This window comes from Macrotis lagotis, chromosome 6 (assembly GCF_037893015.1).
Source record: "Macrotis lagotis isolate mMagLag1 chromosome 6, bilby.v1.9.chrom.fasta, whole genome shotgun sequence".
Classification (NCBI taxonomy): Eukaryota; Metazoa; Chordata; class Mammalia; order Peramelemorphia; family Peramelidae; genus Macrotis; species Macrotis lagotis.
This window is the reverse complement of record NC_133663.1, coordinates 193,099,178-193,120,792: the sequence shown is the minus strand read 5'-3', so window position 1 is coordinate 193,120,792 and position 21,615 is coordinate 193,099,178. Positions and strand designations below refer to the sequence as shown.

The following is a 21,615-nucleotide window of genomic DNA, read 5'->3' as shown; positions in this document are numbered from 1 at the left end:
AGAGAAAACATCTTTTCAATGGTGCACTCAGTTATGTACTAGCTATACAGTCTGGAAGGGGCTAGGACAAGTCTGGGGCAAAGTAGCTGTCATCAAGAGCTTTGGGGCAGGTGGATGGCACAGTGGATGGAGCATGGGCCCTAGAGTAAGGAGAACCTAAGTTCCAATCTGACTTCAGAAACTTACTAGCTGTGTGATCTTGGACAAGTCACTTTACCCTGACCGCCTAATAAAATATTCCTTTGGAATTTCTTGAAGAGTATTCTCTAGTTTCCCTTATTTTAAGCAATGTAACTCTAGGTAACATGAAGCAGTCCCTGGCTTTCTGCATAGACACACAATTTGTACACATTCAAAGACATGGAGTGATTAAAAGAATGAAATTTAAGTCAAAGAATATTCTTCCATGGAAGTAAAAATAGTGGAGATATTGGGGAATGGATATTTTATTTAGAGATTTCAAAGATACTGTTGGAAATGGAGATCCCTATACCTGCTTACTTTTTTATTTATCCCATGGCGATTTCTGCAATTCCATTAGCATAAAATTCCTGCAAATTTTCATATCAGTCCAATTTAACTCAATAAATAATGATTAAACAATCTGCTAAGTGCAAGACACTAGGCTAGACATTGAAAAATACAAAGACAAAAATAAAAATCTTCACAAGGAATATAAAGGAAAGATAAGTTATGTTGTGAATATGCTGGATATGAGATTACTAGGGAAAATCCTGAAGGAGGTCTCCAGGAGGCAATTGTTAATATGTTTACAATGAGAGTTCATGAGAGAGGATAGAGTTGTGACTTGGAAGTCATCTACTTAGAAATGATACTAGACAATTTCCTAATGGAAAGTAGACAGAGAGATTAGAAGAGGATCTAGGACACAGCCATGGACTATTGCCATGTTAAGGGAGCAGGTGATGTATGATTACTTTTTTCCAGTCTCCTTTGCTGAAGAATCATAAAATAGGATCACAAGAGCCAAGTAAAGAGTCTTCAAGAGGAATGGAGTTGGGTTAGCAGCATTGACAATTTCCAAGAGTTCAAAAAAAGATGAGAACTGAGAAGACATAATTGATTTAGCAGCTAAGAAATCATCAGTGATCTTGGAGAAACCATGCTTGGTAAAATAATAATGGGAGAAGGAAGCCAGATTGAAAAGAATTAAGAAATGAATGGATGGTGAGAAAGGCAAGTTGAGGAAGATGATTCTTTCTAGGATTTTGGCGATTTTGAAAGGTAGGGGAGATAGAAGATATTAGCTTGAGGAAATGCAAAGTTGGTGTCAGGTCTAATGAAACTATGATTGCTGCAGTTCAGTTTTTAATGCTTGTCTTCTTGGTGCTGCCACCTTTCCCAAATAAGATATATTTCCTATTTAACATTTTTGTATTGAAAAGTGCCAATCTTCTTTTATGGATATCAGTAGATTGACATTGCTTTCTAGGAAATGTATGTACTGACTGGGAAATGTATATACACTTTTTTATTTACCTGCTAGTCTATCTCATAAATGAAAGACATTTTAATATATAAATTACTGAACTAAAGATCCCAAGAAAATGCTCATCTGTTTATTACATTTGACAACATTCATTAGAGTCTGGAAAGTGGCTCAGGAGAGTTGAGTTTAATCAGAAAATAAAACCATGAATAAATATCTTTGATTATTTTTTTTCATCCCTAGATAGGATTACCACTTTACTACCAAAAAAAATTTTGGAGAAGCATCTATCACCAAATGCAGGAAATATAATGAATAGAATTTCATTAATTCTTTTAATATTGAGGGGAGAAAGATCCTATGAATTCAGAAAAATATAATTAATTCAAGGATTAAATGATGTTTTGTTTTGCTTAAGAATGTCATAGATCTGAACATATTTAGAGGCACTGGAAGCAGTCAGTAGACAAGGAAAGAGAAGAAGAAAGAAAGTAAATAAACAGTGAAACAAATATCTGGAGGAGACAGGTAGGGATGAGGAGATAGAGAAAACTGACAAGGAGAAAAGCCATGTCTTCCTCAGGGAAAGGAATAAAGACTGATTGAAGATGTAGTGGGTTTCTGAGAGATAGAGTATAAAGAGGAAACTCAGGATGTTTGACATCTTTTCATAGGAAGTGAAGATAATAATAATGTTTGTCCATTCTTTTTTTTTAGGGTTTTTTTTTGCAAGGCAAATAGGGTTAAGTGACTTGCCCAAGGCCACACAGCTAGGTAATTATTAAGTATCTGAGACCGGATTTGAACTCAGGTCCTCCTGACTCCAGGGTGGTGCTCTATCCACTGTGCCACCTAGTCACCCCTGTCCTTCATTCTTGAAGAAAACTATGACATCAGAGATGTGATACCATGACAAGCACATGAATTGGATTTGAGTGAGGAGGTCTATGCCTCACTTTCTCCTCCAGAGCCATCTGGGTCCAGTGGCCAGATATGGATCAGTAGGACTGGAGATGCCCTGGATGTGAGGTAATCCCAAGGTCACACAGCTAGTAAGTGTCAGAGGCTGGATTCAAACTCCCGTGCTCCCGATTCCAAAGTCAGTGCTCTATCCACTGGGCCATCTAATTGCCCATAGCAAGAGAAGGTGATTGCTGGGAGAAAGTGGAGAAAAGAGCTTTGAAGAGAGAAAATATTTGTCTACTACAATAGATCTTCTGACCTCAAATCTGCCTCTCTTTCTTTCCTTTACATCACATTGCCTCCTTAATAATGACATGAGGAAAAAGTGTACAGTGGGTCCAAGTGTAATACTAGTTTCCAAATATGTTGAGTACAAAAGTTTAAAAATATTCTTGAGAAGTGTTTTATATGTAAATGTTTTATACTTGATTAAACAAAAATAGATTGCTTCTTAATTATTCTATGAATATTGACTTGGAAATGAAAGGATATGAGAAAAGAAGAAATGCCAAATTACTAATTTCTGACAAAGTGAATCATAATTTCTGTATTCATTGTGTTTAATTCTGTATCTATTGTGTTGCAGAATCATTCTATATAGAACTTAAAGTTCATGCTGGACACTAGTTAGAACTTCATTCTCAAACACCTCAGATCAGTAAATGGAGATCAGATATAATCCTAGTGTTTAGAATCACAAGACAAATCTTCAAGTGATAAAACAATACACTATTTTCCAGCTTCCCCATTAACTTTTGGATGTATCCAAGAAATTTATTTATACTTTATTGCTTCACCATCCATTAATCTTGCAAGAAATGTCTATCATAAAACTAAGGGCTCTTTTTGGTCCTTGATCATATGGGTCTTAATTTCAATTCTCATTTAATATGCAGTTTTTCTCATGTGTTTCTCTGAACTCAAAATGAACTCAAAATAATGCCATGTGAGAACTCATTGAAGAAACTGGGGACATTTAATATGGAAAAGAAAAGACTTGAGGGTGATCATTGCCTAAAAATATTTGGCATCTGGTCGTGTGGAAGAGTGACTAGACTTTTTCTGCTTTCATTCAGCGCTAACAGAATTTACAGGGAAGGCTATTTCAGCTCAATATAAAGACAAACTTCTTAACAGTTATAGATATCCAAAAGTGAGTGGGTATTAATAAGAGATATTCAAATAGAAGATGGATGTTCAAGTAGAAGATAGATGTTCATTTGCTAATGAAGGCATAGTAGGCAATTGTGTTTTAGAGAAGACTGGGCTTTCACCAGGACTTAGGATTTCAAGAGACACACACACACACACACACACACACACACATATATATATTATATATATATATATATAATATATATATACACACATATGTTATATGCCTATAAATATATATATATATATATAACATATTTACACAATACAGATACTATATATGTTATATCCATCTTTTTATGCCTACACAAATATTACTTCTTTGAGGAAATTCATCTGGTTCAGTGGTTTGTACTGAATGTGTGTGTGTGTGTGTGTGTGTGTGTGTGTGTGTGCACTCACAATCTTTCATTTCCATCAGTATCAGAGTTAGATGTCCTACCTCCTAGCTGAAACCTACCTTGATCTTCCTGCTTCTTAATTGCTCGTATTACCTTTCATCAAACCTCTTTATCCATGAATTACTTCATATCTACTTTGAGTACGTTTTGTATTTATCTATCATATATTTTTTTCCTGAAAGCAGAGATTGTTTCTTTTCTGATCCTCAAACTTAACATATAATTATTGTTGTTCAGTTGAATCAGTTGAGTTTGACTCTTTGTGACCCCATTTGGAGCTTTCTTGGCAAGGAAACTGGGGTGGTTTGTCATTTCCTTTTCTAGTTCATTTTACAGATAGGGGAACTGAGGTAGATAGGATTAAGTGCCTTGTCCAGAATCATACAACTAGTATAGAGACCATATTTGAAATTAGGAAGATTAGTCTTCCTGATTTCAGGTATGATGTTTTATCCACTGTGACACCTAGCATATGGTAGTTGCTTAAGAAATAACTGTTGAATGAATGTATCTGTCTATGTGAACTGTGGAATGTCCCCTGTCAGGAGACAGAAGACTAAACTAGTTTTCCCTTCTCTAACTTATCTCTCAAATTTACCTTTGATGTCTTATTCTTATTTTGTCCTAACTCTCCAACACCTGGCTCCTCCAGCACAACATTCTTATTCTGTATCCTATTAGCTATAAATTCTTTCCCTTAGTCTTGATCACCCCTTATACATGAATATTATTAATTTAGGTTCTCTTCCTCACTGTGATTCGGCCCATCAAAAATTTTCTCTTCCCCTTTTCCAGTACTATCATTATTTCTATCTTTCACAGTGACAACACTCATTTATTTAAATGATTTAAGAAAAAAATGAATTGATTAGTATTTAGATGTTTGTTGGAGTTCATTTCTACTCACATTTTGATAGTTTTATTTGCTCCCTTCTCTATAGTTGCACTGACCATTCATGTTTTTCCTAGTTAAACTAGGACTGATTTACACCAACAAAGTGGATGAATTTTGAGACACCAAGCTAGAAAAGATGGAAGGACACTGAGCTAGTGATCAAAGAATCATTGTCACTTCCTTTTCTAAAATTCTACTGTACATATCTGTTGGTAACTGCATGGCCCCAAAGATATAGGGTTGTGCATAGCTTTTTAGAACAATTCAACATTAATTGCCAATGCTGAGCAAGGCCCTCAGAATAAAAGGAGAAAAATAAAAAAAAATTCTTGATATTAAGGAGTTTACATTCTACTGTATTACATATTATAATTAAAGATTTTATGTTCTACTGTATCACATTCATCAACTGAACTAACCAATAACAGTCAAAATAGTATAGATTATTCCAAACATTTTTATCTTATGCTTATAAAATATATTTTTCAAATGGGGTTGACTATACTCAGAAAAAGGGATTTTTTTGCTTTAGAGTTTATTCTTTTACAGTTATAAATTTAGCATCACTAAAGAAATTTCTGTTTGTTGAAACTACAGAAAGGTTTTCTATTGGAATATGTTATTTAACTAATAATAGTTGAGAAGGTGTACACAGATAAATAAGATACGGTCTTAGAATCAATCAACTTGTAGCCTAATCAGCAGAAAAGAAAACATGTACATAGCTTTTCATGACTAGATGACCCAGGCAAGAGAAATTAAAAGCACCAACTTTTGTCTCCAGCTCCCATCATGGAGTTATATATGCAGAGAAGGAAGAAAAATTTGGGTTGATTAACCTACCCAGGTTCCATATTAGTCTCTCTTCTAAACTCTTGTATAATGGAATTACAAAGGACAGTAATAGGTTGCAAGGAATTTATAGATAAAAAGACAAGGTATACTCAAGGAAAGAAGGGAATTGAGAATCACAGGGAGGAAAAATCAGTTTTGTGTGTGTGTGTGTGTGTGTGTGTGTGTGTGTGTGTGTGTGTGTGTGTGTGTCTGTGTGTGTGTGTGTGTGTGTGTGTGTGTGTGTGTGTGTGTTTTGCCTCTCAAACAGGTCTAACAATACCCTAGACAGATGACTATCTCTCTTATTGGCAAAGACTTTTTTCCCTACATCTCTTTTATTGACTTTATTTTTCTGAGTAACTCTCACATTCAGGAAACTCTTCCCTATATTTAACAAAACTGCTCTATTGATTTCTAAGCTACAGGTGTATAATTACACTTGACTACTTCTAATGATGGAGTTGCTTTGAAAAAAAGTCTAAAGGATTGATAAAATTATGGGAAAGTCTTTGACCATGCAGAAAACCTCCTTGACATTTTCAGGTACCTAAAACATATACATTTGAAATTTAATACACAAATTAAGTGAATATTGCAAAATCCAAACTGGCTGAAGTCTCTACCAATATATATTTTTAAAGTCTATGAAATGTACTATTTAGAAAACATGGACATTTTCACTTTACTAACATTTAAAACAGTGGTGTCATATGTGTCTATTTCTATCCAATTAAGGTTTGAACAAAATACATTTTGACTCACATTCTTTCCTATTTCTAGATACAAATATACACAAGCAGCATAGGCATCAATACATTGAGATGAATTAGACTTTAGCAGTTGGGTTTGGGACATACTTCTCTACATATTACCAATTCATTCATCTTAACTTAATCCCAAATTATATTTTTTTTCCAAATAAGTGGTCCAAATGAACATTTAAACAAAAATGTATATGCTTTACATTATGACAGTAAGGAGTAAATTCAAACAAAGAAGCTTTATCGTCTTATTAAGAAAAGCAGGAAAACGTGCAAGTCATTTTTTCATTTTTCTTTCCTCCAGTGATCACAGGGTAATCAAAGATAGCTATTAATGGAATACAGTTGAAGAATTGTTTTTCATTTGAATTGAGAACAAAGAAAGATTCTTGCTTAGTAGGTTTTGCAATCTTTCCCCACAAGAAAGTGAGAATTTTTTCTATCTTAAACAAACTGTTTTTTTCCCCTCCCTATTTAAAAGAAAATGTTTCTGACATACAAACGCTGATGGACCTAGATATCCTTCTCCGTTCTCAGGTACTGCCGTTGGAGCACAAAAATAAACCACTCTTTTGTTGAGTTTGGAAGCTTTAAATATGCACGGGGATGTAGAGAGACACTGAAACTCAGGCTCTCTTAAGCCAGACCCAAGGCATTAGACCATCATTATCACACATAGCAGAGTTTTGTCCAAATGTTCACTAAATACATGACGCAGTCCTTTTCTGTCATCTAGTAGGGATCCAAAGGGATTCATCTTGCCCAAGGACCTCTTTCTCCTGCCTTTTTTTTACCACCGTCCTGGTAAGGTGAGGCGGGGGGGGGGGGGGGGGGGGTGAGGGCTAAGCCGGGATCCTTCCTAGACTCACAATAGCCTCCAATTTTCATTCCAACCTTTTTGTCCTTCCTCAGCGGACCAGACTTCTCTCCAGCAGCCTTTGTTATTCAAGCAACACACCTTCAACGTTTCATTGCTTTTTTTAGAGAAATCTGGAATCAGACTGAAGGAGGGAGGGAGGTAGAGAAGGAGGGAGGAGAGGTCTACTTACTGGGCAGCCACAGCCACGTTAGTGAGACTCGCTGGACCAGGGATGGGGAGTCACATCCATGGGCAGCCTGGGAAGGAGTACAATGGCCTGCGTGCAGAGCGGACGCGCAGGAGCCAAGCAGCCTTAGATCCCGCCACCCTGCAAAGGCAGTCGAGGCGGCTCCGCGGAGTTGGGCTGGGAGGCCGGGGGTGTGGATGCTTGCTGCCTGCCTTCGCAGCCTAGCGAAACCCCCTCCGTATCATTTTACCATATAAGGAGACAAAAGCATCGGAGACACTCACTCTTTAAGGCTCACAGCAGCTGGCGTTCAACACTTTCTCTCGTCTGTAGTGTGTTTGCGTGTGCGTGTGCGTGTGCGTGTGTGTGTGTGTGTGTGTGTGTGTGTGTGTGTGTGTGTTTTCTTTTTCTCCCAAACACTCTTTTGTCAAGCTCTTGCTCCAGCCAGATTCTCACTCCTCCTCCCTCCTCCCTCCTCTCATCTCCCGCCACCTCCACTTCCCCCCCCCCCCCCTTCAACCACCTCTTTCCATCATGTTTCTTTCTCTTTGAACCCAAGGATGTCTTTCATGGAAAACATCTTGATGAAAACCCAACAATCTCAACTTACAGGAAGGAGAGTTTTACAGTAAGCCTGACCCTAGCATTCCAGGGCTCCTCACCTGGGGTAGAGCGCCCAGACCAGGGCGGCTGCTGCTGCTGCTGCTAGTCTGGGACTTAGCAGAATCTAGTCACCCGCGGATGATTCTGTCAGCTAAACATTCACCTTTTGCTTACATATGGGGTGGGGAAGCAGACAGACTTTGGAAGGGAGAGAAGAGAGTGAAAACGAGGAGTAAAGACTGGGAATCTGAGGAGCAGGAACTGTGAAAGCTGGATATTTGCAGACTTGGCCCTTCTTTTAAGTCTACCTTTCAATTAATAAAAGAAACTAGCAGGTCAGTCAGTCTATCAACTAGCATTTTATTAAGCTTCTCCAATGGACCACTGTTCTAAACACTGGCCATACAAAGATAAACAATAATAACTACAACTACAACCAAAAATCCAGCTCCTGTTCTCCAGGAGCTCAGACCCTACTAGAGATCAAAACGAAATGAAAATGCAAAGCCTAATTTTTTTTAACTCTGAGAAAAGAAAACAAAAGAACTTACTTTCCTTTCCCATGGGAAAAATCAAAATATGAGATGATAAATGAAAACTCTGCAGATAACAAAGGACTTCACTCTACTGGTTCAAATTCGTTAATTGAAAAAAAAAATCAACATTGTCTCCTTAACCCCCAAGTAAAGGCACGGGGTGGAGGGGGTGGTGTCTGCATTGAAAGCTAGTGAAAGGGAACTCTGGGATTGCAACTGTTTCTTCTTCAGTGTTTAAAGAAAATTCAAGTTGTGAACTGTGGCTCCAGGCCAAAGGAGATTGTCTGATAACCTGCATTGGGTACTGTTAAGATGCAACATCGTAGTAGTCCAGAGACTGAGTGAAGTTCAACATAATAAATGCTCTGGAGGTAGACAAAGGGAAGTGATTCTGAATTTGAAGCCAGAGGTTCTAATCCCTGTTCTATCTATTACTGCCTATGTATGCCTAGCTCTGCACCTCCATTTTCCTTATCTACACCAGAAGGAAATTTGATTAAATGATTTCTAAGATTAGCTTTATGTTTTATGATTCTGTAAAAGAGATGGTCAGTTATTTTCTGTTGAGTTCATAATTCGCACAAAGGAGCCTGTGCATGATTAAGAGGGGTTTCCCAGAAGGAGCCCCTCATTTTAAAGGTCAGTCAAGTAAATCTTACAGATGTCAAGCGACTTGCCCAGGATCACATAGCCCATCAGTGGAAGAATCCAAAACTACTGACTCTCGATGAAAATGTAGATTCTTATTTGTATAACACTTTCTCTAAGGAAAAAAAAACTTCCCTCACAAAAACCATTTCTACATGAGGTAAGATCACAGACCTAGGAGACTGTGAAGGAGACCATGCTGTTGTTCAGTTGTGTCTGATTCTTCATCTGGAGTAAACTTAGACCTAGAGAAGCTATGTCTTGTCTGAAGCCATTAATAAATAGAAGGTGCCTAGGTCTTCCCACTCCAGAGTCAGTGTCCTTTCTACTTCCATTTTCATTCATCCCAAATAGATTATTATAGGACTTTGAGGATTAGAGAGGCAACATGATTTGAGCATGGTTTCAGAGTTAGATTAAGCGTTAGAGATGGAACTTGAACCCATGACTCAAAGTCAATATTCTTTCTACTATATCCTGTGACCTCCCACTGTCACTCACCTGAAAATCATATCAGGTGAACATATGGCAATCCAGGACAAAGCCAGGTGCACAATGTCACATTATCTGGATATATTGAAGGACTTTGACAAGAGTGTGAAGGGTTATTGTCCAAGTAAAACAGCACAATGACTCAAAGTCTGGATTCAATAATTTACAAATGACACATTATGAAGTGGGCAATTTCCCTGGGGTTGGAATAGGGCTGGCAATAGGCTAAATATAGACATGGAATCAGGAACTCTGAATCCTCTCTGCAATGAGCCTTTCAGTTTCTTCAAGTGAGGAGAAGCCTCTATTATCAAAACTGAAGGAGAAAAAAAGTCAGATGGGCTGTCTTTAAAAACACTGTAAATAATTCACATAAAATTCTCTCAAAGAGAAGTCAACTTTTTTACAAGTGCACATAAGAACACAAGTGGTTGTTAATAGATAGTCTAGTGATTAGCCCCAAAGGAGACTGAACATAGCTTAAAAGGGGTTAATAGTTTGGGAGGAAGTATAATGTGTGGGATTTAGATAGTCAAAAAAATCTGCTTCAGATACTTCTTAGCTTTGTGACTGGGCAAATCACTTAGTTTCTCAGGACCTCAGTTTTTTTAAAAGCTGTAAAATGAAGTAATTCACTCCGGCAGCCTCTTAGGTCCCTTCTAGCTTTGGATCTATGATCCCATGATGTACCTGCAGATGAATTCTGATCTTCTCTGAGGTCAGATTATCTCTTATTTCTCAGAATGGGAATAGATGAACAGGTGAGAATTGAAATCCTGTTATTAGTCTACTATAATCTTGATCCCTATATGTATCATTTATGGACCAGGAAAGAACTAGAACAAAACACTTGTCTAATTCTCTGAATATTATTGATGTACCCAGAAAAGTTAATGGAAGTGAAAGGACAAGAAGGGAGAAAAAATACTGAAAAAAGTAGGGAGAAATGAGTGGAACAAATGAATGGACTAAGATGGGAAGGAATAGGGAAATATGTAATCCATGAATAGCTTTGTATCTGATTTGGCCTTAGGTTATCATTTGGGTCCCCAAAGGAATTGGTGAAGTGTCCTGTGTAGTGACAACACTAAAGTTTTCCTTACTTTGTGAGTACTACTTTTAGGACAAGGAATGGATCTGGAGATCTGGAGATCTAAGAGATTCTAAGATTCTAAGAGAGAGAATATCAGGAATTTGTGACTAGGATTGAGGATAGAGTGAGGAATGAGGATAACTATGGGTTTCTCAGGGGACTGAATAGCAGTCTAGGATGAGTGTGCTCTATGAAAATAGCTTTGGCATCAATGTCCAAAATTAAAGAAATTCTTTTTCTAAATCATGACAACTCTTATTTCCACTGTTATCCCCATATTTCTCTTTGCACATAAATGTATATATGGTATGGATTCTTTCTACATTGATTTTAAACATAATTTATGCTAATACACTATGCTTAAATACACTGATACACTATGCTAATACACTATGCTTAAAAAAATAATAAGATATAGTTCTTGCCCTCAAGGAATTTAAAATCTTGTGGTGCTTTTGCTGATGTTTACTAGTGCTGATTTCTCCTTGAGCACATAGGATTGCCAAGATTTTGATAAGCAGAGTGGGAAATGGAAATACATAGGATCATAGATCCTTTAGAGGCAATCTAGTACAATTCTCTCATTTTAGAGATGTATAAACTGAGTTCCAGAGATGTTGAGTGATTTACCTAAGTTCACATAGGTAGCAAATTTTAGAGGTATGAATTGAATCTAGGTTTTCTAAGGAAAGAACCAATACTGTTTCTACTATGCCACATCAGAAATGCAGATCACACAAAGACTCCTCAGACCCTGATTTTTCATCATAGAATTTTAGAGAATTTAAACACCAGAAAAATGTAGTTTTAGGGGAAGGAAAAAACCCACTTATTTTTAGAAAAAAATAGGGTATAGGAAACTTTATCCTTTATACTCTAAAATGGCACTGTGGTTGTTTGTGTGAGTGCCTGGCATCTACAAGACTGCAATGACAAATTGTAATGTGTGACCCACAGGTTTTGCCACCCAGGAAATGTGAGTCACCTCTGTTTGAATTAGCCATTTTTTCACAGGGCCTGTTTGTGTTATTTTCTCTGTATTGAAACAAGCATAGTTTGCAGCTTTGTTTCTGTTTGCTCAGAGGAATGTTCAGCCCACCATGAAGCCAGCCTTGATACTTGCAAATAAATAAACAAAAGGCCAATATTCCCTATCCTCTTCCCATTCCAGTTAGAAGGAGGAAAAAAATTGGTTTCTTTCTTAGATACAAACTTTCCATATCCAATTTCTTTCTCTGAGGAAAAAGGAAAAAAAAGATTAAATGGATACAAATTATCAATGTTTAAAGTCTCAAAACATTCCAGTGTTCTGGCCAAATCCACAAATAACTATATGGTACCAAAGAGTTTGCCATCATATTGTCAAAATAATTTCAATTTTATTTGGTTGTCCTTAATACAAGTTTCCATTACAGTCTTGATAGACCATTAAAGAAAGCTGCTGTTTGGGGATAATGACCAATTGTGTGGAATCTTGAAAACCCAACATAGCTCAATAAAGTTAACATGGTAGTTGGATATCATTACATGTTAGCGGAACTTAAGATATTCTGTCTTCCAAACATTGAGAGTAGGCACTTTCTTTTACCTTTCTTTGAATACCTAGCACTTATCACACTGGCACACAGTAGGGGCTTGATAAATATTAGTTAACACTGACTGGTAGCAGGTCAAGGAAAAAAGTGGTTTTAAAAAAATTTTGTTTCTTTCCTTTGCTGTGTCTCAGATTGCAGCTTTTTTTTTGCAGTAATCCATTCATATTGACTTAAATTGTTTTACTCTTGAGTCGAGGCAATAGTAATAGGATTCTTTTTTCTGTTACCAGCTATTCTTAAGTCAGTTTTAAAAGTTGCATTGGGTGGGATGGTGGAGGTGGGGGGACAGAGTAAATCCCTAGAATTGATATAAACCCAGTGAAATCTTATTCTGATTCAACAGTGTTTGCTTTCTTATCATGCTTCAATAGCTTTCACATATGGTCTCTAACAATCACTCCATTGCTTCACTGAAACCGGAGAGTTTCACCCAGGATCAGCTATTTTTAAGAATGTTTATTTCAAAGTACATAACTTTCAGTTATCCATCAGTGTCTTGTTTATCTTGAGGACAATTGCTGCAAAATTTCTAATCCCAGGTTGATTTCCTTCTACTATGAATAGTCTTTGAGACTTTCTTTTTTGTTCAGGGATTACAAGCCAATTTTGATGGAGAGGCAGCATGATTTGGCAACCCCCCCCCCAAAAAAAAACCCTATATATGGGACCAAAAGTCAAAGTTTGGGTCCAAATTTGTTTATTAATTTAGACTCATAGAATGCTAAAGTTTATCCCCCTCATTAAAAATATATTTTTTTGCTAGGTAATATATTAGAGTTGGATCTGGAGTCAGAAAGAGCTGAATTTAAATCTTTTCTTAGACATTTACTGTGTGACCCTGGGTAAATCACTTAACCTCTATTCATGTCATTTTCCTCAACTGTAAAATGGAAATAAAAATATCTCTTTCAGAGAGTTCTTTTGAGGATCCTTTTGATCTCTTCTAAATAATTATGCAAAGTAAATCTTTGCCAACCTTAAAGGTCTATATAAATGCTAATTATTCTTATTTCTTGATATATTTTACTCTTTCTCTCACCAGGAAATGAACCCTCCCTTGGTTTAAAGGGTTAAGAAAAAAATTGATTTAGTGACTCTCACAATCTATCACTCTTCTGCCACAATAATTCCCTTATTTGTTGAGAGATGAGAAGCATATTCCATTATCTGTTTTCTAGGAAACACACACAGTGCATGTATGTATATATACATACATGTAGCATATACATATAGACATATGTGTCTATATGTAGCACACAGACATATTGACAACTAACTCATTTCATTATATAGCTGAACAAACTAAAAGGAAAATTATTTGGCCAAAATTATATATTTGATAAATTTACACTTGAACCTTGGCCTTTACAACTTTAAAGATGATAGTCTTTCTATTATATCACATTACCTTGCTATGTAACTTTAAGGCAAAGCCTCAATCTTCTCAGTTGTAAAATGAGAATAAAACTATCCATCCTTCCAATTGTATAGTGTTGCTGTGAGGAATAAATGAGACAATAGATGTGAAAACATTTTGAAAAGTCAAACAAACAACATATAAATCAAAACAGAGTTCAAAAGATGCATCCATCTGCTCCTGTGTTAAAAACAAACTTGTTAAAAAACAAAATAGCAAAAAACTTCATTTTCTTCCCTCCTCCCAATAACTCATATCACTACAGTTGTTGAAGCTGCTACATATATACACATACTGTTTCAGTTATGAATCATTGTTCCTATTATCATGTGTAATTAAGAGCTCAATATACACTCAAATGTTATTTTATGCAGATGTTACTGAACTATCAAGGGAAACTTAGGAATTCACTGATCTGGAATGAACTTTGCAGGTGAACTAGTCAAACCCTTGATTTTCAGAAGAAATGGAATCCCAGACAGATAAAGCCATTAGTTTATAGGTCATGAAGAAAATTAGGCAGACAACTAAGAGATTACAAAGGTGCTGATATAGGACATGGAATGCAAATGTATGATCACAAAGAAAGCAGTAATTTCCAGACTATACAGTATAGGAATGGGAGTAGTATTGTAGCACACAGACAGGCTTTAAAAGCTAAATGGAGGAGTTTTATATATTATCTCCAAGGTAATAGGAAACCACTGGAGTCTGTTGAATAGGAGACCGAAATAGTTACCTCTAAATTCTCCACACACTTAAGTAAAAATCACTCTGGCAACATTGGTCAAGATGAACTGGAGAAGGGAGAGACACAAAGACCAAATTAGGAGACTGTTAAAATTATCTAAATAATAAGTAGTTGGGGAAATAGAAATAAGGAGTTGAATTCAAGAGATATTTTGAAAGAAGAATCAAGGAAGATTTGACAATTGACAACATTTGATGACATTTGGAATCGAAAAAGGGTAAGGAGTTAAGGATAAGGCTAAGGTTATGAATTTGGGAGACTGGAAGAATGGTGATTTTCTCCACAGAAATAGTTTAATTTGGAAAAGGGGTGGGTATGGGAGGAGACATAATGAATTCAGTTTGGGACTTATGGAATTTGAGATGTTTCCAGAACATCCAGTTTGAAATGCTCAATAGACAATTAGTCATGTGGGACTGAGGTTCAAAGGGGGAGTGATGGGAAATTGGGGCAGACTATTTAGATTGATAAATCATTAGAATAGATATTATATTTAAAACTTGTTAGGAGGAAATTACTGTAATAAAAAATAACATCTAGAATAGAGTATTGAAGACAATCTCAGTTTAGAGGAGATAGGAGAGGAAATGAGATGAGAGGAGACAAGAGGAGATGAGAAGAAAGGAAGATGAGTGAACAAAACATGATTCCTTGGTCTTAGTTTTAATAACATACAGGCTTAAAATTTTTTTAAAAAAAATCTGGCTAATAGGTTGCTGCAGTTAAAGAATTCATCATACAATTGTTAACCTGTTAGTAACAAGCTTTTCTGTACTTAGCTAGGCTAAGTACATTTTGTAACTGGGAGCATGAAAAGTGTGGGGGGGTGATAAAAAGTCCTGCTATCTTTATTGGTTTTTGATAGAGTTAGCTAAGGTAGTATAGTGGATAGTCTATCAGAATTGTAGTTAGGAAGATCAAAATCCAGCCTTGGATATTTACTAGCTATATGATAATGAGCAAATTGCTTAACCATCTCCATTTTCCCCTTCTGTTAAATGAAGATAATAACATCTATATCATAAGACTATTTTGAGGATCAGATGAAATAATATGTATAAAGTTTTTTGCAAATCTTAGACTATATATGTTTTTGAAACAATCTTAGTGTATAGAATAATAGCTTTAAAGACTTTCAACAAGGAGTCTCATGTATGTGTTAAGATCACACAAGATACCTTGATAAATGCAATCCTAGAGATAACCCTAAGGAAGAATCTATTTTTTTGTTGTTGCACAGTCTTGACCTTTTCTAGGGACCCCCCCCTTGGAGTTTTCTTCGCAAAGATACTAGAATGATTTTCCATTTTCTTCTCCAGTGTGTTTTAAAGATGAGGAAACTGAGGAAAACAGGGTTAATGACTTGCCTGGGGTCAAACAACTACTAAGTGTCTGAAGCCAAATTTGAACATAGGAAGAGGAGTCTTCTTGGTTTCTCTTTCTCTTTCTTTCTCTCTCTCTCTCTCTCTCTCTCTCTCTCTCTCTCTCTCTCTCTCACTCACACACACACACACACACACACAAAACATGTCACTAATTGGGTGACCCTGAACAAATCATTTTACCCTATTTATCTCAGTTCCCTCATCTGTAAAATGAGTTGGAGAAGGAAACTGCAAATCATTCCAGTATCTTTGTCAAGAAAATCCCAAACCCCTAAATAGGGTCATGAAGAGTCAAACAGGATTTTAAAATGACTGAACAAAGTAATATACATATATATATATATATATATATATATGTTTTTATATAAATATTTAAATCTATCAATATAAATGATGATAATAATAATGTTGTTCTTCAAAGAAGACCATGACATCAGGAAGGTGATTCCATGACATGCACATGAATTGGATTTGAGTGAGGGGGAACTGTACAAAGTCACCAGCCTTACTTTCTCCTCCAGAGCCATGTAGCTAGTGATCATATATGAATCAGGGCAACTGGAGATGGTCCTGGAGGTGAGGCAAGTGACTTGCCCAAAGTCACGCAGCTAGGTTAAATTTGAACTCAGGTCCTCCTGACTTCAGGGCTGGAGTTCTATTCACTTCACTACCTACCTGCTTCCTAGATATTATGTCCAAAGGCATTCACTGCTATTATAGTTATTACCCTATATGGGACCAAACAGAAAATTAATAAACTTTCTACCTGATCCTATTATGAATTAATTATATTATTTTGACTTCCTGAAGCCCTAGAGTATTACTGGTCCTCAGAGTGAAGAAGCCCCTGAGTTTAAGCCCTCTTTCTTAGCTAGATGGCCACAAGCAATTCCCTGAACTTTACCAGGTTTTAGTTTATCTGTATTTTGAGGGGAGGTATTAGGTTTGATAATGCTATTGGATATGTGATCTTGGATAAGTTATTTAGCATTTTAGTGTGCTAGATAACTTATATTAACTTTTTATATTTAACTTATATTACTTTATAACTTATATTAAGTTATAAAGAGTTCAGCTGTATTGATTGATAGGAGTCCCTGATGGAGAACTATCTGCATTGAATACATTAGTTTTTAATTTTAAAAAAACTTCACTGTTTCTTATAAAATCTATGATTACTCAAAGAGATCAACTGAACAAATCACATAGGAAAAGCTGAAAGGATAGAAAATGAGCATTGTGCAGACTACAATATGAAATTGGCTAACCAGACCAACTGGAGGTAGTGTGGCAGGTGGAGTCTGAAAGACCTGAATCCACATCACTTAATATCTATTTCCTTATCTATTAAATGAAAGGATTAGATTAGATGGTGTCTCTGGTCCATGCTAGTTCCCAATCTATGATCCATTGAATTGATATATCTGTATTCCCTGTCAAACAAAATAAGTTGAGTTCAGAGTTGAAGAAAAGAACTTGTACTGAATTTGGGAAGTTTTCTTTTTGTAGTCTTAGATTGCTTTTTTTTAAAGTGCTTTTTGTTTCTCCCAATGAAACTGAATGACTGTGAATCTTGGAACTTGCAGGTAATATTAAGCATAATAAAAGTATTTGACTGCATTGTCTCTGAGGTCACACAAGTTACCTTCCAAATGGGAGTAGTTGTAGCAGGTCTCAACTGGGCCATAATCAATAAACAAGAAACTCCAATGAAGACAATTGCCTTGAGGTCTGTGTTCATTCTTTAAGTGGAATGTAGTGAATCTGTGCTTAGTTTTTCATGAGAGTTTCAGTGACTGACTCTGGCTCACAAAGCTAGTCTAAAACAAGCAGGAACTTTTGAACTCAAGTCTTCTTGACTCCAAGGTCAGCATTGTTTAAATGCTATACTACATTACTTTTCAGTGAAACAAGGTTCAGTTTTTAAAACAGCAAGATGATATTAAAATAATTCCTGAGAAGCACCAGTAGAGCAGGATCTACTTTCTATCCCAAGGAGAGAAAGACTGGCAATATCTATCATGTTCCTATTTCCAACATGCTACACTAGAGATCTGGGGAAATTTCTTTCTTGGGTAAGATCTAGAACCCTTTCTTGATGGGTTTTCTTTTAGTTGAACTGATACATCTCACTCCCAATGGGAGCTCTTTCAATCTGTCCTATCTGATAAATACTCTCCTATGTGTACTTTCTCTGATTTGTGTTTTGCTATTAACTAGATAAATAGATTTATTTATTATTTGTTATGAGTGTTCATTGTATAACTGGCATTTGAGAAGGGAGTTAAGTCTTGGATATGTAGCTTAGCAGACTCCATTACCATTAAGAAATAGCAATTAAGAGTTTAACTTGAATTTAAGAATTAAATATTCTAAACTTATAATACTTAAAGATACAAAAAGTAGAATTATATTTCTACTCATGAATATCCCTCTCTCTGAGGAGAGCAAAGTAGCCAGTCTCTGCCCCAACTTCCTTTTACTCTTGGCAGAAATCAAAATCTCTATTAGAGAAAAGTGAGGGAGATGAGGAGAGAAGATGCCAGAGATGTCTATTCTTGCCTCCCTGCAAACCACATCATGACAGTCACACTATACCAGTGTAAATGGAAGGTAATCTCAGAGAGATGTCTCTTAATTTCAAAAATGAATGGGTCAGACTAGAATACTTTTACCATCCCTTCCACATCTAAAACTAATATTCTAAGTTGTAATTTGAATTGAATGGGGATGGGTAGTGGTGAGAGTAGTAGCATGCCCAATGTGAAAAACTAAGCAGAGATTCAGGACATTTCATTCCCCAAATGAATACTATTGCATTCCTTTAGACCTTTAGACAACTGTTTTGCAGTGGATTGTCTTCTTGTTTTTTAATTAAAGCCCAGTTTAGAGCTGTTGTATATCCAACTTCAGAAGTAATTATTCTTCTGATCTTCTTCCAGTACTAAAAGCAAAAGAACTGCCCTTCTCTTGTCTTACAAGCCATTTTCATCTTTGCACACATACAACCCATCTTATGTAGTTAGCTCTTCCTGTCAGGACCTTGTATAAATATGGAGGCTCTGAATGAAGCTAGGGAGTTCCTCATACTGAGGAAATCATAAATCCTTCCTGTAGTGATGAAGAGACTTTTTTTACTTGACTGGATTTAATCCATCTGCACATTATCAAGCTTTGTTTGAGAAGAAAATAACACCATCAACATCATTGTTCCAATTTTATTTTTCCCTCTCAATGATAACTTTCTGACTCTGTAAGTTTCAGGGACATTATCAAGCTGCATGGAATTTTCTCACCCAATTCTAGTTACCAATTAAATCACAGGTCATCTGATCCCTATACCACATTCTCCTTTGATAACATTGTAGATTATATTGGGGAAAGTGACCCAGGCAAGAAATAATAATAATAATAATAAAATCTATCCCTACTTTTTCACCAATCAAGAAAACTGGGAGCAACTTATTAGCTTCTCAGATCGTGCTTAGGAAACTTAGTAACAGAGCCAGGCTGACCAGAGATCCTGGTGATTTCAGTACTCAGTCTGATTAGCAGCGTTAGTATATCCTATTCATACTGCTGCTGTAGCAATCCATTCCTGATGAATCCTGTCCCAGGCTTATCAGTTTACCTTTGATTATAAGCCTTGCCTTCTGATGATTTAAATCAAGGATTCTAAGTCTTTTTGGTAACTTGAACTCTTTTGAAAGTTTGATGAAGTTTATGGATCCCTTCTCAGAATAGTGTTTTTAAGTGCATTAAGTAAAATACATGGGATTAAAAAGGAAACCAATTATATTGCAGTAAAGACCATAATTTTTTTCCGCATCCAAATTTACTGATCTCCTAAGAACTATCCACAAATCCCTTGGTGGGAGTGGGGATGTCTGTAGACCTCAGGTTAAGAACCCTTGGTCTAAAGCTACCTTGAAATAACTTCCTCTAATTTGAATTTTTAAACTCCATTTTAAATTATATGTCAAAGGGTAACAGACACATGATGATCATAAATAGTATATGGCACATTACCAATGATGAATCACATGGACAAAGCAAGAAAAGAAAGAAAGACTGTTAAAGATATGCATGAAAAGGGAATGAACCAGTCATATCATTGTGGTGGTGATAGGGAGGAGGGGAGGGGGAAATAAGATGGACAAGCACATTCTTTCTTAGAACCAGGATGAGAATCCTAGGACTTTAGACAGACACCCTCTATTTGTGGAGAATTTGAAGGAGAACAATTCAGACAAGATTCTTCCAAGATGAAAAGGGAGGAAAAGGAATACAATCTTCACTGACTCGGGGCTTATCCCTATTGTTGAGATCATAGATCTGGTGAAATATTTTAAAAATGAAAGAAAAACTCTCAAATAAGTGATAGAATGTCAGCTTAGACTCAAGCTTCATTTCTAGTCTTTTAAGAAAAATTGTGAACAATTATACTTGTCAATTTATATTCCCAGTCTCAGCAGGAAACATACCAAAGACTGACATAATTATTCCAGTCTAAATAAATTGTGAAGTTATAGGAAATTTTACTGGTAAACTAGGAAAATTGGGTCTAGATTATCTATGGAATAGGCCTAAGCTATGAAGTTATGGATGTTATGAAGAATGTTATGAAGAAACAAATTGGCTAAATTTTATACAAGTGTTTTTTCCATTTAAATGCCTTTTATATTCATATACCTAGTGTCTAACACATAGTAAATGCTTAATAAATATTTGTCAGTTGTTCTTACTTATTGCCTAGACTTAAAAATACATTTTAATTGATACCTTGTTTTTACATCATTTATATTTCTCAATGTGTCCTTCATAGAAAGCAATCTCTCATAGCTAAGAATTAAAATGAAGAAGAAAAACACTTCAGCAAAACTACTATATCAAAATTATAGACAATGTTAAACACTTATATCCCCATACCTTCTTTGGAGCTAAGATGAGAAAGATACTGACAATTTTATAATTTTTTTCTCATCTTGCAACTTTTTTTTCAAGTTTTTAGAACCTGACTCGGTTTCCCCCCCATTTTGGTCATTTTTGATGTAAAACACCTTCACAGAGTTTTCTAAAGAACAACTTAATTACATATAGACCATATACAAATGAAGGCAAAGGAAAGCAGATCAAGGAGTGATAATTAGGGAAGAAAAAAAACCAGAGATCAGAAGGGAACTGCACAAAAGCAAAGAAAATAAGAAACCCATTGGGTAAACTGCCATCAATTTCATGTTTATGTTTTAAAAAATCACAAAGAATAAGGAATTTTTGAAGGAACTGATTTGTATACTCAATCCTAATAAAGACTAAGAACAGGGGGTTTGTTTGCAAAAATAAAATAATTGCTTGTAATTAGGAGAAGGATAGTTCTCACTCTATTGGTATTAGAGTTCAAGTTCTTCAGCACATTCCCCACCTCACATTCTCCATTTCATCCTAGCCCCTATTTGGAAAATATGTATGTGAATCACACAAGATAAAAAATGATTTTCATTAGGGAACATCTCTTGTCATTTTCTTTCTCATATGTATGGCTCCATTCTGGGGCCAGAATTGAGCAGTGATAGGAGACTAGACTGGATTG

The 21,615-nt window shown here is 36.0% G+C and overlaps 1 protein-coding gene across 4 annotated transcripts in view; it reads right to left on the bottom strand.

The window, feature by feature from the left end:
- The window catches only part of FHL2 (four and a half LIM domains 2), a 97,869-nt gene that overhangs the window by 52,022 nt on the left and 24,232 nt on the right, over nt 1-21,615 (bottom strand). The window contains exon 2 of one of the 4 annotated variants that reach the window (XM_074192187.1): nt 13,881-13,968. The exons of 1 other annotated variant lie outside the window; for it this stretch is intronic. The gene's annotated coding sequence lies outside the window, so the exon portion shown is untranslated. Of the gene's footprint in view, nt 1-7,508; nt 7,687-7,789; nt 7,960-13,880; nt 13,969-21,615 lie in introns of those variants that run through there. 2 more of the 4 variants (XM_074192189.1, XM_074192188.1) reach the window with 2 other exon arrangements.